Here is a 14,418-nt window from a genome sequence, read left to right as displayed (position 1 = left end):
TTAGACCTGTGCTCAGGTTAAGGCTGGGCGGAGCTATCCTGGGGGTTTACTTACCAAACTCTGTTAACCAAAAAGAATGATAAAGGTTAAAGTCATCCTGCCATAACAGGTTGCAAAATAAACTAACAGGAGGGTGAGTGAGATGTCAGTCAAGCATAGTCTGTACACAACAATTCTGATTAGTCTGAGCAAAAATAAGAAAAACAACACGTGTGGGTATAGCCATAGCTAGATTTTAATGTGGAAGTAGTTAGCTAAAGTTGTCCATTTAATACTCATAATTTAATAGTTTGGACTTAAACTTGACTAAAACTGCTACGTCGTTGATGACTAATGGTACACAGTTTGATCCAATATTGTTATAAATAGGCTATGGTTATTGACTACAAACAGTTTTTTACAAATACTTTTAAATAGTTGGGACTAAAACTTCTTTGGACTTTCTGTTTACATGCTGTAGCCTACTAAGACTAAAATAAGGACTTGAGTAGGAGGCTAATATAATAACTTTCTCGTACTACCAGCCATAGGCTGGGAAATGATTTTGGTTAGATTAGGTTAGGTTTAGGTTAGATTTAAAAATCGGTGGTTCTTTGGCTCTGTGAGTTAAACTCAAAACAATGAGGTGGTTTCTACCTTAACAAGAGTTCTGCCTCCTGGAAATGTTTGTACAGCTAAAGCTACAATCTGCAGTTGGATTGCATGTTCACTATCAGCCAGTATACATCTACAGACAGGCACCATCTGTTTATTGACATACATGCCAAACTTGAAAGTCAGTCAAAAGGAACCATTGAGATAAGGAACATGTACTCCACGTTGCATCATCAGTGGCATACACAGCTGATGATTCATAGAGACTTTATCTGTAGATGACCGCTTCACATCCAGCTTAGCCATCAAGACCCTGTCTAGCTGTCTTCTCTGTTGCTGCTCTCTCTGTTGTTTGGTTTGCATGAGTTGTGTTGATAGCATTTATGGAAGCTGACAGTTTTTGGTTGTGGCTTGCCGCCTCGCCTAATAGCCTACTACTGTATGATTGATGGAATGCTGGGGAAAAAGTCGACGACGTCTGGAGTTTCCTCTCTCCACTTTTTCTCTCTCTTCATGCTCACCCTGTATGCGGCATTGACTTGAATCTGAACAAGGTAGATGCATCAAAAACAGTATTGGATGTATATTCTCTTTTGTCAAATTTAGAATTTTGCAGTCCCAAGGGAAGACATCAATGTTTCGGGAGGTGTTTTCACAGCCCAGTTCCGTCATTATGCACAGATCAGATGAGCCCTCATTGTGCTGCAGGTTGATAATATAACCTGAGGAAGAGAATGGCTGGCTTGTCTGAAGCAAGCACCCTTCACATGTGCCTTTCCCTCTTTCCCTTTTCTCCCTTAGACAGAGGTCAGACAAATCAGTCTCGACAAGTGCAGCTGAGACTACGACTGCTCTCGAGAAAATGCTTGGCATGCTGCCGTGAAGCTGTGCACACAAGACAACAAGGGAAAGACAAAGAGGAAGAGGCGAGATCAGAAAGTACCTTTCTGTCATACAAAACATTATCTCATCTGCACAGAGCAGCTCAATACTAATTACAAACACATTGTACAATTATTTCTTGCTCAATGGTGCAGAAACTATATTGATATTCTTATGAGGAAAACACTGAGAAACAATTTTGCATGGAACTTCTCTCTCTTTATTCATGATTGGATATACAGCATGCAGAATGATCCAGGTACAGTTTATTTATACCAACAGTCTGGAACAAAACTAACACCGTTCATGTATGAAATATTAGCCTCCTCCACTTTGCGTAATGCGTTAGATTAATAAATCTTTCTGTTACCGATAAGTGTTTGTAGGATTATGACCTTTGAGTTTATGAAATAGCTGTAGCCATCACACAGCAGCAGGAGCTATACCCCCCTTGGCCCGCTCACACAGTCACAGTCAACAGCAGCAGCAGTGGCTGTGACACACAACTCATGGAGGCAATTAAAGTACTTAAGCTTCTTCTCAGAGTCATTCAGTGTTACTTACAATCTCCAATATTCATTGCAAATAAACGGCCATAAATCCAATCATAGAAAAAAAAAGTACTTATAATACATAAAGTTGTCTGCAGCATCAAAGTAATATGTACATCCAAGGGTAAATTGCAAACTGAGATTTTGGTCGTTACCAATTGATTCTGGAGAGACATATAGATATATTAGTGTTATTATAATCTACAAATAGTTGTTTTATTGATTGTTTTAGTTAAGTCTTTTTATATATATAAAAAGTATCTTCCTTTTACTGTAAAGATGTCTGATTTGTATTGTTGGGATTGCGTTTGGTTCAATTTACATTAAAATCAAACATTGTAAAATCAAAAGCCAAGCCGACCTACAATGTCTGTGCGTTAAAAGAACGCAAGACTTCATCAACTGGGAAAAGATAAGCGTCCTCTGAAATGCAATAGGCAAAACCATTTGATAGCATATCAACATCATTTGTAGGAGACAGAGTTGTGTGTGGCCACACCTTCACTCTTCCTTAAATTGACATAACACTCAGAGGATGTTGTTGTGGAGACATTAAAGAAAATGATGGTCCTTATTGTTTACTGAGCTAAAAAAGACTTGGCACTGAGATTAAATAAATTACACATAAGTCATTATTGTAAGTTATTTATTTACTTTTTACATTTTATCACAGACAGTCTTTCCCAGAGAGCAAGACAAGGGAATACTGGCCAACTCATCCCCATGTCATGAGAGTAAAAATAATGACGTCCAGTCCAATCCAGTGCCAAATTACATTGATGTATGAAGGGGAGGAGTGCTGATTCGGCCTGGTCCACTTACAGGGACGACGAAGAAACATCAGAAGGAACCTGGCTCATGGACACACAATTTGGCACTAGTTGAAATTGAACGTTAAAGTTATAGATAATAATCTAATCTAATCAGTCTGCGCTAACATTCTATGATTATGCAACTACATATACATAATGAGAAAGTATTAAGAGTCTCCAAATAGTTCCCATTGTGCAGAAACAAATGGAAACCAATGGCTTCCTAAAACTGTAGGCAAAATGTACCTAAAAATCTAAAACTGTACCATGTTCAGGAGAAATGTGAGGTAAAGATGTGATGTGTTGTTAAGGAGTGAACACTCTCATGTACGGACCTTTAAGGTCAGTGGGTGACAGTTGGATGTTGGATGAGATGTCACCCACTTGGGTGGGGTCACTAAGGTGGACTGCTGGCTGGCACCACAATCGCACCTTAGGTCCAAATCTGTACAGAGGCAACATGCTGTTAGTTTACAGCATAACACATCAACAGCATACAAACACAGACAGTGTTTCTGTGTTTCTGTGTTTCTGTGTGTGTGTGTGTGTGTGTGTGTGTGTGTGTGTGTGTGCGTGCGTGCGTGTGTGTGTGTAATGATGGTCGTTCCATCAGGTATTCCTGGAGCCTCTGTTGGACTGGGACCTCCAGGCACCAGGTTCAGAGTTATACTCATAATTTCATAATTAACAAATCCCCAAAACATGCATTCCTTTGCGGTGGTGGCAGAAGTATGAGAGGCAGATATCTCCAAACATGATCTCATAAGACATAATTTGCATCTTTTAATACCACTAGGGATAAGGGAGGAATATGTTTGTTCTATTAGGGTTAGGGTTAGTGTATTGTTGTAGTTATTTATGTTTACCTGACCCTTTAGAGATAAGCAAGCATAATGTATCTGACTTCTAATGTTCGGAAGATTCAGCTTTTAAAATGATCTGTTGCATTCTGATTTAATATAATGAGACTAAAGATTTGAATGTGGAAATTGTTAACCGTATTTTGTGTCTATGCGTGTAACCAGAGGTTAAAGTAATGGAGAAAAGGGCTGGAAAAGGGCAGGAAGGGGTTTTGCTGTTGGCCCGTGTGTACAGTATGGTGTATGTGTTATCCCTGATGATGTCTTGGATTTTTTTTTCGAATTTGGTCTAAAGAAACTAAACTAAATTGTCTGCAAATCGTGAAGAAAAGGTAGGATGGAGAGTTTCTGTTTCTACTCTAGTTCTGTTATTTCGGTGTAGTGTTCAGGACAGTGTGTGTGTGTGTGTGTGTGTGTGTGTGTGTGTGTGTGTGTGTGTGTGTGTGTGTGTGTGTGTGTGTGTGTGTGTGTGTGTGTGTGTGTGTGTAGTTGTGTGTGTGTGTGTGTGTGTGTGTTTGGTTGCTGTACATGATTCAGCCTCAGGCTCTAACTGCAACACCCCCTCCTGGCAGCTCACATCTCTGAAGTCCATTAGCGTTAGCAGGATCTGGAGGCTGGAGTTCCCAGAGCAAACTGGACACATAAACACATCACACCCCAACCATGTAAACGACCAGGAACAACGAAAACACAATGTTTAACATTAGTGATTATTTTATGAAAATGAAACGCCGAGTTCATGAGTTCGCCACTTGTAAGAGACACGAGAGAGAAGCTCATGAACGTGTGCATGTTGCTACCGGTTGCTACGACAACACAAACAAACTGTTGCTAGTGCGCGTGTCCATCGCAAGGGGGTAAGCTTCGCTTCAGAACTCGAACCTCCTATGGCGCCATTTTGACGCTACAAAGAGATCACCTCCCGTTAGCATTCCACTGACTAGCATACATTTTGGCGCCACTTTGACAGCGAATAACTTTACATCAGAAATGTTTAAAGACTCTATTTGTCCATTGTTTAGTTCTAAAGAAACACGACAATGTATAAAAGGCTCCATTACCTTGTACCTCACGTTATGGCTCCATAGCAGACGTTTTTGTAAAAATAGGCTAACGATTGTGTCGTAACCAAGTGACTTACTGTCGCACAGTAGAGGAATTACCGTATAGTACAGGAGAAGCTCGCAGGCAGTTTCGACTTACGTTAGCTGTTTAGGTTTAATTACTAATGTTAACTAGCATGTTAGTTAGCAATAATTAGCCTGTGCTTATGTTATCTCCTTACATATACCTACACTCTCCGTCTCTGTAAGATTGGGAATGATTGAGATTTCTTTTGGCACAGCTACCAGAAGACTTACAACTTTCAGACATGTTGCTCACGTAACATTTACGTTGTCAGTTGGAGGCTGCGCAGTAAAGCAAGAGATCACCGGAAAAATGCTTCTAATATCCTTCACTGGTCTTCGTCCAGAGCAACGGGGTCTATTGGTCCATTATATATATGTCAATGGTCCATCGTGACGTCATGGGCCAGTCAACACGGAAGATCCGAGCTCCATGATTGCTTTAATGCGCTTTTGATCACTCTCATTGGAATGACGGGGCTTCCTGCCGAATGCTGTATCCAGTTCTCTTACTACATCCATGATCCCAACACACAGCACCACCAGAAACTCTAACTGGAGCTTACTTTCTCCCATTAGTTGCAATATCTGATCCAAGATTAATGCCAGCTTTTTAAATCCTTCAGTGCTTAGGCTACATTTCAAATCATTACCAAAATCATTGACCTTCAATACCCAGCACAACTCCTGTTATGTTTGTGGTTTTGAATTGGAAGAATAATAATCTAAAAAGGTGATTGCAGTTGTGGACTGACCTGACCCGATGAAAAGTCCTGGTTGGCCATTGTCTGGCACACTGCCTGGACCAGTGAGCCAGTAAGAATGGGCCGCTCGTTTGTTCTTTGCTGCTTCCTCCTCTTATTCAGTGGGAGCTTTGAACTTCACCACTTTATCAACCTCCTCTACGGTCCCATCTGGAGCTTTGCCATGGCTGCAACATGGAGGGAGAAACAGGCATTCTTTAGTTGATTTTATTTTGGGTAGACTTTCTTTCTTTCTGATCTCCTGTGAGTTTCTGAGGGGTTCTCGGCTCTCCCTCGTTGTTAGCAGCGACTAGGTGTTTTCTCTGATCAAGAAAACAAAAACTCAAAAGGTTCAATATTGCAGTGACACGCCGTTTTTTGCTGGTAAATATGTGATTGATGTGAAACACTAAAACTACTCAAAGACCGCACCTCCAGCGAGTCTTATTCTCTGGTTTTCGGTCTCCAGCTGTTGTTGTGGAGGCTGGAGTGTCTGAGGAGGGGATGCTGCAGACAAACACAAACACTGCTGCTCCTTCTACTGGTACCTTAGTTTTATCTGTGGATAAATAACCTGAAGTGATTGTTTTAAAGGTTAGATCCATGTCTAGTCTGCTGAACTTCAGAGTTCTAACTAATACTAAATCAAATCAAATCAAACTTTATTTCTATAGCACATTTCATATAAGTTAAGTTAAAAATTTGTAAAAAGTTACAAATAAAACACTTTATACATAGTTATACAGAGGATATTAGGCACACACACACACACACACACACACACACACACTTAAAAGATCAACATTGAACAGCGACAAACTCTGTTATACATAAGCTTTTGTAAAAAGAAAGGTTTTTATCCTTTTTTTTATATTCAGTGTGGAGGCTTCTCTCAGTTCCACTGGCAGGGTGTTCCATATCTTTGGGGCATAGACACAAAAAGCAGCCCCCCCTGCTCTGGAGTTACAGCGAGGGACGGTTAAAAGACCACTGCCTGTGGATCTGAGGATTCTTGCTCGTTCATATATAATGAGCATGGCTCTAATATATTGAGGTGCAAGGTCATTGAGAGCTTTATATACTAGGAGCAGAATCTTAAAATCACTACCAGGATAAAGACCTCTGCTGTCGTAGAGATGGCTGTAAGCCTTCATCTCCCGTAGGTTTTTTTGGAATTTTTAAAAAACGAAAACATAACAATAAACCATGTCAGCAATTTGTTTTTGTTTTTTCAAAGTCTAAATACAAATATCTTGAAGAATTAAAATAAGGGGTTAACGTCCTGGCACTTTGTGTGAAACATACCACAGGTCAACCGAACAGGCTGTCCTGCCGAGGAGTCCTCATTATACAGTACAGTTTTGTATATCAGTGTCTGAGACTGCAACTCTGATAATAAACAGAAACATAGTTGCTTTTTCTATAATTGTGAACTCATTTTTGTAATGAATCACACTTCAGTAAAAGGGGTTGTTTGAAGGGATTAATCCCTCTGCCAAACATTCTCTGGTCCCAGCTTCCCTTATGAGAAAATTAGCCTTTCTCTGTTTTACATAATATTTTATTGAACATATTTAGGTTTTAAACTGTTAGTTGGACAAAACAAGACATTTGAAAATGTCATCTTGGGCTTTGTGGAATTGAAGCTGTTATTTTTCTTTTTTCCACCACTTTCTAGGGTAGAATTAATAGATTCATTAAACAAGTAAGCATGGATGTTGTAGTTTTATACAGAGCCTGGGTGGAGACATAGACAAAATAAATGATGAAGTGCAAACTTTAGCATGCATGCAGATGTATAGGGAAAGTCACCTCATAATGCATTGTAACACAATTTCCACATATTTAAACTGCCAGCAAACCTTTCATGAACATTTTTATTTATTTTGAGTTCAAATATGAGGAAATCATCAGTGAGAAAATGTGTCAGTGTGACTACTGCCTGCTGTGCCTACTGCCCAATGTATGCCCACTGTACCCACAGTGTGCCTTGTATTCAATTCAATTCAAGTGACTTTGAGTCGCTATACAAATTAAATTTATTATTATTCCCACAGTGTGCGCCCAGGTGGGCATGGTGTGGGCACACAATGGACAGTTAACATAACATTAGCTAGCTTATCTTTGTCCGGATGGTTGTGTAGTTGGCATTTGGCTTGCAAACGTCGGCAAAATTAGCATTCGGACCCAATTGCTTAAGAAATCACTATAAATTCCAACGTTAAATCTGCCTTAGCGATCATTGCAAAACTGCATATATGTGCTGTGCAAAAATGGAAAGCCTGACAGTCGTAGCAACAGTACGTACTGCCTCCTCATCCCTGCCCCTTGACCCTCCCTCCTACTTTTCAATCTCAATTATCAGTCAGTCAATTCAGAAAGTGCTGACAAAATACTCACATGCTGTCTGCCTATTAGGCTTTAATAATCAACAAATGATTATCCTTCTGGCTGCTCTGTGCTTTCTGGCTGTAAGAGGCCACAGTGGCAGGCGGCTGCTCCCATACAGCCCTAATGGAGGGCAGAGGCAACTGGAAATGGATGATGCCCTCTGTCAATCTCCACTCAAGCATGCTTTGTCCCCTTGCCGTATTGAGAAAAAAGGCAAACTTTAAAGAATTTAATCTACAATCCCCGTAATCTTTTCTCTCTTTTGTAAAATTTGAACAGAAAATGTTTCCCAAGACAAAATCACCATTGTGAATTGTGAATTGTGCATAAAGTAACTGAAAGGATTGAATAGAGTAGGATTTTCAGAGACATTACAGCATGTAGTTTGGGGTTCCACAAAGATGTTTCCTTCACTAAAAATGGTGCAAAAAAATACACACGCACTCTCAGTGCAACAGATGTCTGTTGCTACTTAGTCATGTATTGTTGTTCAGCTATATTAAGATGCTTTGTCAGCAATGTTCATCTGATATCAAACCACAAGGCAAATTCAATTGAATTAATGCCTTGTAATAATATGTAATAAATCAGTGTACAAAACTTTGTATTACCAATCTTCTTCAGTCACAGATGTTAAAAACCTGCTATTAATATTACAATTTTAAAAAATGTTGTTTCTAGCACTTGTAAATAGTTAATTATCTACATTATGATGCCATACATGACATGACAGGAGTGTCACAAAATTAGGAACCCATTTATTAAAATTAAGAACTTTACTGAACATGTTTCCTATTTTCCATTCTATCCTGTCACCATCAGAGTCCAAAAATGTAAAAGCTTTACCGCCCCTCTTTTGTTTTGTGCTGCAAAGCACATCATATTTTCCACCAAGTCCTTCCTGGAGACATGCTGTGTTCAATGTAGAACTGGGCAACAAATGTTGTCATGCGAGCTGTCACTTAGCAACATGGGCTCCTTAAATTGACCTTAAGTGTTTGTGAGTCATAGCCACACAAGACAGGTGACCCCTGCACATCTTTTCAATGTGAGCTGAGCAGGCAACAATGAGAGAAGTGCCAGAGAAGTGAGTCCCTGAGAGCTGCCTCTCTCCAGAGACGTTTTTTTCTCCAGGGACACATCATCTTCCTGATAGTTTCTAGGCTGAGCTTGGGCCCCGCGACACATGATGGAGAGAGACACCCAGCTACTCTTCCTTCTGTTCAGGAGGGTAAATGGCTGCAAGCATTTTATTTATCCTCTATGTATGACTTCATCAGTGGGTGCCAATATTTGATTTCACAGCTGGTAGTAGCGGCTGCTAAGCTCCAGATAGACTACTCTTATCATTGGGTTATGCAACAAATACAACAAAATACAAATTAAATCTTATTTAACTTGTTGTTAGCACAAAGAGAGAGAGAAGAGGGGGATGTGTTTGGCAGAGCGAGAGTGCAGGATGAGGGCTACGCCTATACTCATAGAATCTGGAGTTACAATACATAACTATTGTTCTATTTCGTATAGGCTTCGCCCTCTAAGGGCTGTCGCTATTGAGTTAGGGCGAAGCTGATGTAGTCAATGCCGCCTGCAACACAGGGTCCACAAACAGAACATAGACTTCTCTCCTTATTTGCACTGACAGGTCAATGTATCAAATAATATGTTATTTTGATTAAAAGAAAAAACGTCATGATTATGAATTGGCCTAATACTGATTGTAAGGCCCAAGTCATGATTGTGGAAGTGCATTATTAGTGATAATTATTATCATGATTAATAATTATGGGATACCCACATTCCTCCCCGCCACCAGTGCAGGAGGGATGGGCAGGCAAAACACACATGCAGCGGCGCATCATTTGTCGTTGAGTGAGGATAGGACCGAGTGGGTCATGGAGGACTCGGACATATCATGCAGATAGAAACGGATGAATGGGCATGGCGATGCCAAGGACGCCACTGCGCAGATGTGTTTGTCTGATGTCCGCTGTGCGTAAAACGTACTGTGATAAAGCGTGCACCTTACACGGTCGGTGAAAAGCCTCCTCCGCGTCGTTGCCATGAGGCGGAGGAAAAAAACCCTCAAGGGAAAACACCCTCGACCGAAATGAGCTCGTTAAAACTTTCGCCATGAATGAAGGGTTTGGCTTTAAAGTGGCTGCGCTCCCGTCCCCTCTAATGGAGAGGCAGGACGGTGAAACCGACAGCGGGCATAAATCACTCACCCTCTCAGCTGTCGACAGGGCGAGGAGAAGCGCTGTTTTCAGTGACAACATCCTAAAAGAGGCTTGTGCCAAAGGCTCAAAAAAGGGGTTTCCCCAGAGCTCGGAGCACCAGGGCTAAGTCCCATTGGGGTGTGAGAGAGTGTACAGTGGGAAACTGGAGCCTTCATCTTCCCGGGCTGGGAAAACGCCTCCTCCACAAATGGTCGCAACTCGGAAAAGCGCGGCCACAGTGGAGCTCGTTTGGGCGTTGATGATGCCCAGTATGCGTTGCTTCGCCAGAGACAGGGAGTTCCACCCAGATATGGGGCGGATGAGCTTATCTTATCTCTGCCGCTAGCTACGGTGGATCGGCCACTCTTGTTCCAGTGTGACCTTTTTGTAGGTTTCATTTGAGCTTGCTTCCGTGGCCTCCACTGTTTAGACCCGGTTAAAGAGATGACAGCTGATATTCTAAGCAATCAACTTCATGCATGAGAGTTGCTACTTCAACAGCCTTTACCTCTTATACACCCTGACTGTTTCACTACTCCAAAAGTGTGCAAACCCTGGACAATAAAGTTAAGAGATTGACAGGGAATAGGAAAAGTAACATTACGAGATGTCCACGTGGAAAAAGAAGCAAGTCAAGAGAGGCTTACCTAGCTGGATATTGACATCCTGGCCGAAACATTCAAATTTGCCTCAACAACACTGCCTTTAAATCAGCGAAAAAACAATATACATGCTACCACGGTGAAACAATTCCAAAAGGAGACATCCTCCAGCATAAACCACTCCAACCAGGTTGCCAAACCTCACAGCACAGGAGAAGAGAGTCTTGGCTTGCCTCATCTCAACAAAACACTGAAGCAAGAATTTTCTAGTATCTAATGATAGACTGGCCATCTGGAGCACCATGAGGTTTCCTGATGGGCCTCTTGACAATTGGGGCAGATGCAATAGAAAAGAAATACATAAAAAAAATAAAATAAATGTAAAACACATTTTTCTAATAAGCCAGTGAACTGCCGGCCTACTGTGGTTGGGTATTACATCTCTCAGCCTCTCTCACCCAGCCAATTACTTTTGGTCAAGTCCATTCTAACTTTACCGGGGCGCCGCCCCCTTCCCGTCTCTGTTTGGTGACATTTGGAGAAATAGTGGAGTGGCGCAAGATGGCAAACAAAAAGTTGAAAGGACATAAAAGTGGTGCTGAAAAGCTGAGCGAAGAGGTTGAAATCCTTTGAGGCTGATGCAGCCAAATGTTTTAAAATAACAAATGATTCATGCGGCGCTGCTACCAGTCATCATCTCTACACAGCATCTTAGCTTTGTGAGCCTGAAGGCACTGGCAGTAGAGCAGAGAGAGAGTAGAGAGAGCAGCCCATTGAGCCCAGTTCAACTGTTAGTCAAGGTTCTGCAGCTGAAGCCATATAAGACAGAAGACAATAGGGTTAGGATAAGCAAGGTTTGGTTTTAGGCTGTTAAGCTATGTTGGGTGCCTTTTGTTCAAACATGTTAAACTTCTCATTAAGTCGCTCATCAATGTCACTTTTCATGAACTGACCAATCACAGCCTGAATGGAGCGGGACATTTAAAAAAAAGGTGATACAGCAAACTTTTGAAATGTTGAACTCATTGTTATGCATGAATGGTTATGATTATTAACAAGATAGTACTTCACATTTACAAATTAAAGTCATGGTTCGGAGTAATTTCACCCTATGGTCCTTTGCACCATGACCTCGAGCCAAACAACCCCCCCAGAAGCTTTTTTCACCTGGGTCGAACATTGGGAGAGTTAGCGTAGAGCAGCATTATCAGCTGAATAGCTTAGCGTAGGGGCTAAACTTTCCAATCCATCGTTTTATGAATGCATAACCTATTTGTACTAGTGTAGAAGTTTGTTATCATTTCAGGCATTATTAGTGGGGTAATTTACGAGATACAAACTTGGGTCCATTAGCCCCTCCGCTAAGCTATTCAGCTGATAATGCTAACTCTCCCAATGTCCGACCCATGTGAAAAAAGCTTCTGGGGGGTCGAGGTCATGGTGCAAAGGACCCTAGGGTGAAATTACTCCGAACCATCACTTTAATCACCAATGCAAAAGGATTTAATAAAGGAACAAAACCTACAAAAATTATACATTTTGGTTTTGTATTATTCTGCTATACTGTATGAAATGTTATGAATATACTAGCATTGCATAATTAATATCTTCATATTATATCAACGTTATGAGTCAAAAAGTCCAGGACCATTTAATGTTATTCAAGGTTAGTTTGTCAAACAATACAGAAACAGAAATCTTTATGTGAACTCACATAAATGCACTTTGATTAATAAGTGCTTTTCCAGCATTATGTGTGGAAAGTGCAAACGTTTTTCTTGATCTGGCAATTTTCCCAATCACAAGTTTACAGCTAAGGTTTGAAAAGCTGAGCATTAATGGATACAGAGAGCACAAGGTTAAAGCATTAAACCTCTTACTGTTTGAACGAGTATATTCAGCATAATACTTGTCCCTCACATACACACTGAATTTACCTTTGATAACGATATGTCTTAATGCTTTTGCTGGCACATAACAGCTGTACAACCATGGCTTAAACATGCGCGCTCTTACATGAATCACCTGTGTATTGTTCCATAATTATTACAATAAATTACAAGTCTGCATCTTAATTGTAGTTCAGTTGTAAAATGTTGATGCGCGCCTGAGCACCCTTCCTGGCTGGGCAGTTGATGTGCTCTTGACAGCGCTGTCAGCAGAAATGGCCATCACATCACTACAAGAAATATTTTCATGTTATTGGTTAGTTGACCTCACAACTAAAGAAAGTTCTGCAGTGTGATGCTTCAAGTTCAATACCAGGCCTCGAGGGATGTTGAGAGGTTACACTGATTTCTATACATTTTTCATCACCCTTCTCCCCGTTTCATTACAGTTAAGTTGACAGGTCTGCTGTGGGGACAACACCATTCAACTGCAAATTATATTCCATCACTTATGCAGTAAGTGTGAGATCGGAGAATGCTATTCTTCATTGGTGTCACGATTTTCCAAATCGCGGCCAAGTAAAAAAAGAGTCATCTTTCTAGATTCAGGTCATGTCATGAGTGAACGTTTCCCTTCGGGAGATCTGATGGTGAATACAAAATGCGTACAGATAACACGCCACATGGCATTAGGAAAGTGGCGTGTATGTTTACGCAAAGTCATGATATCACATTGAAATGTTGATGTATAAGTATAATAAAATAAATGAATACTGACAGTATGGTATTATTTGTTCAAAGTAAAACAACTTACATGTACAGTGTGTAAAATAATTAACATAATGCAATTAGAATTGCATTATGGTTTTAATTAGAGTTGTTCCGAGACCGATACCGGTATCGGAATTGCCTCAGATACTGCCAAAAATGCTGGTATCGGGATCAGCGAGTATGTGAGTCTATGCAACGATCCCATACCATGTAAAAAAACCTCAAGGATGGATGGATGGATGGATGGATGGATGGATGGATGGATGGATAGATGGATGGATGGATGGATAGATAGATAGATAGATAGATAGATAGATAGATAGATAGATAGATAGAGCAAGAAAGTTGCCAAATATAAATATTAAAGTTTGTATTACATTTTTACAAGATTACAAGTAATGGAATTTAAAGCAGGATTCATTTTGATTGACTACTTGGTGGCAGGGAAACAAGCTAAATCGCCTTCTAAAGCCAACGTAGTGAATATTTAAACCTGGCAAGGCTGCTGTTTACATGTGTGTAGTGGTATCTTTAACCATTGCTATTTCGACGAGATGCAGCTAATACTTCTCAGTTAAATCTAATAACCTCCATAATCTTGGGAGCCGCCAAATGTGACGTTTTCTGTTGTTGTTCTAACGCACGTGTGTGACATTATTGGTTGCATGGGGGGCTTGTCAGGGCTCTGTTAACACCATAGACACACTGAAGTCAGATATGGGGCACTTCAAACATGAATGTAAACAGTCTAGGCAGAAAGATCGGATCTGGGGGAAAAAACAACGGAATTGAGCATTAAAGCCTGTAAGCTGAACAAAGCCTAGGAAACGATTGTTTGCCGCCCAATAATAGTGTTGGGAATCTGAGGTGCCAGCCCCCCACTCGCTCTATACTTGCACAGATGACTGTATGGGATTTATAGTTCCAGATAAATGGAAGAATTATAGAATCCAGTTCTTTTAAAGGTTTTAGTATGG

The 14,418-nt window shown here is 40.7% G+C and overlaps 1 long non-coding RNA gene across 1 annotated transcript in view; it reads right to left on the bottom strand.

The window, feature by feature from the left end:
- Nucleotides 1-2,705: 2,705 nt before the first annotated feature.
- The window catches only part of LOC120570334, a 71,621-nt gene continuing 59,908 nt past the window's right edge, over nucleotides 2,706-14,418 (bottom strand). Inside the window, exons 2-5 of the long non-coding RNA XR_005641044.1 lie at nucleotides 5,582-5,757; nucleotides 4,228-4,332; nucleotides 3,175-3,284; nucleotides 2,706-2,878 (exon numbers count right to left, since the gene is read on the bottom strand). This is a non-coding gene — a long non-coding RNA (uncharacterized LOC120570334). The remainder of the gene's footprint in view (nucleotides 2,879-3,174; nucleotides 3,285-4,227; nucleotides 4,333-5,581; nucleotides 5,758-14,418) is intronic.

Source organism: Perca fluviatilis, chromosome 12, assembly GCF_010015445.1.
Source record: "Perca fluviatilis chromosome 12, GENO_Pfluv_1.0, whole genome shotgun sequence".
Taxonomy (NCBI): Eukaryota; Metazoa; Chordata; class Actinopteri; order Perciformes; family Percidae; genus Perca; species Perca fluviatilis.
The sequence above is the reverse complement of the archived record's forward strand: the minus strand, read 5'-3'. Positions and strand labels throughout refer to the sequence as shown.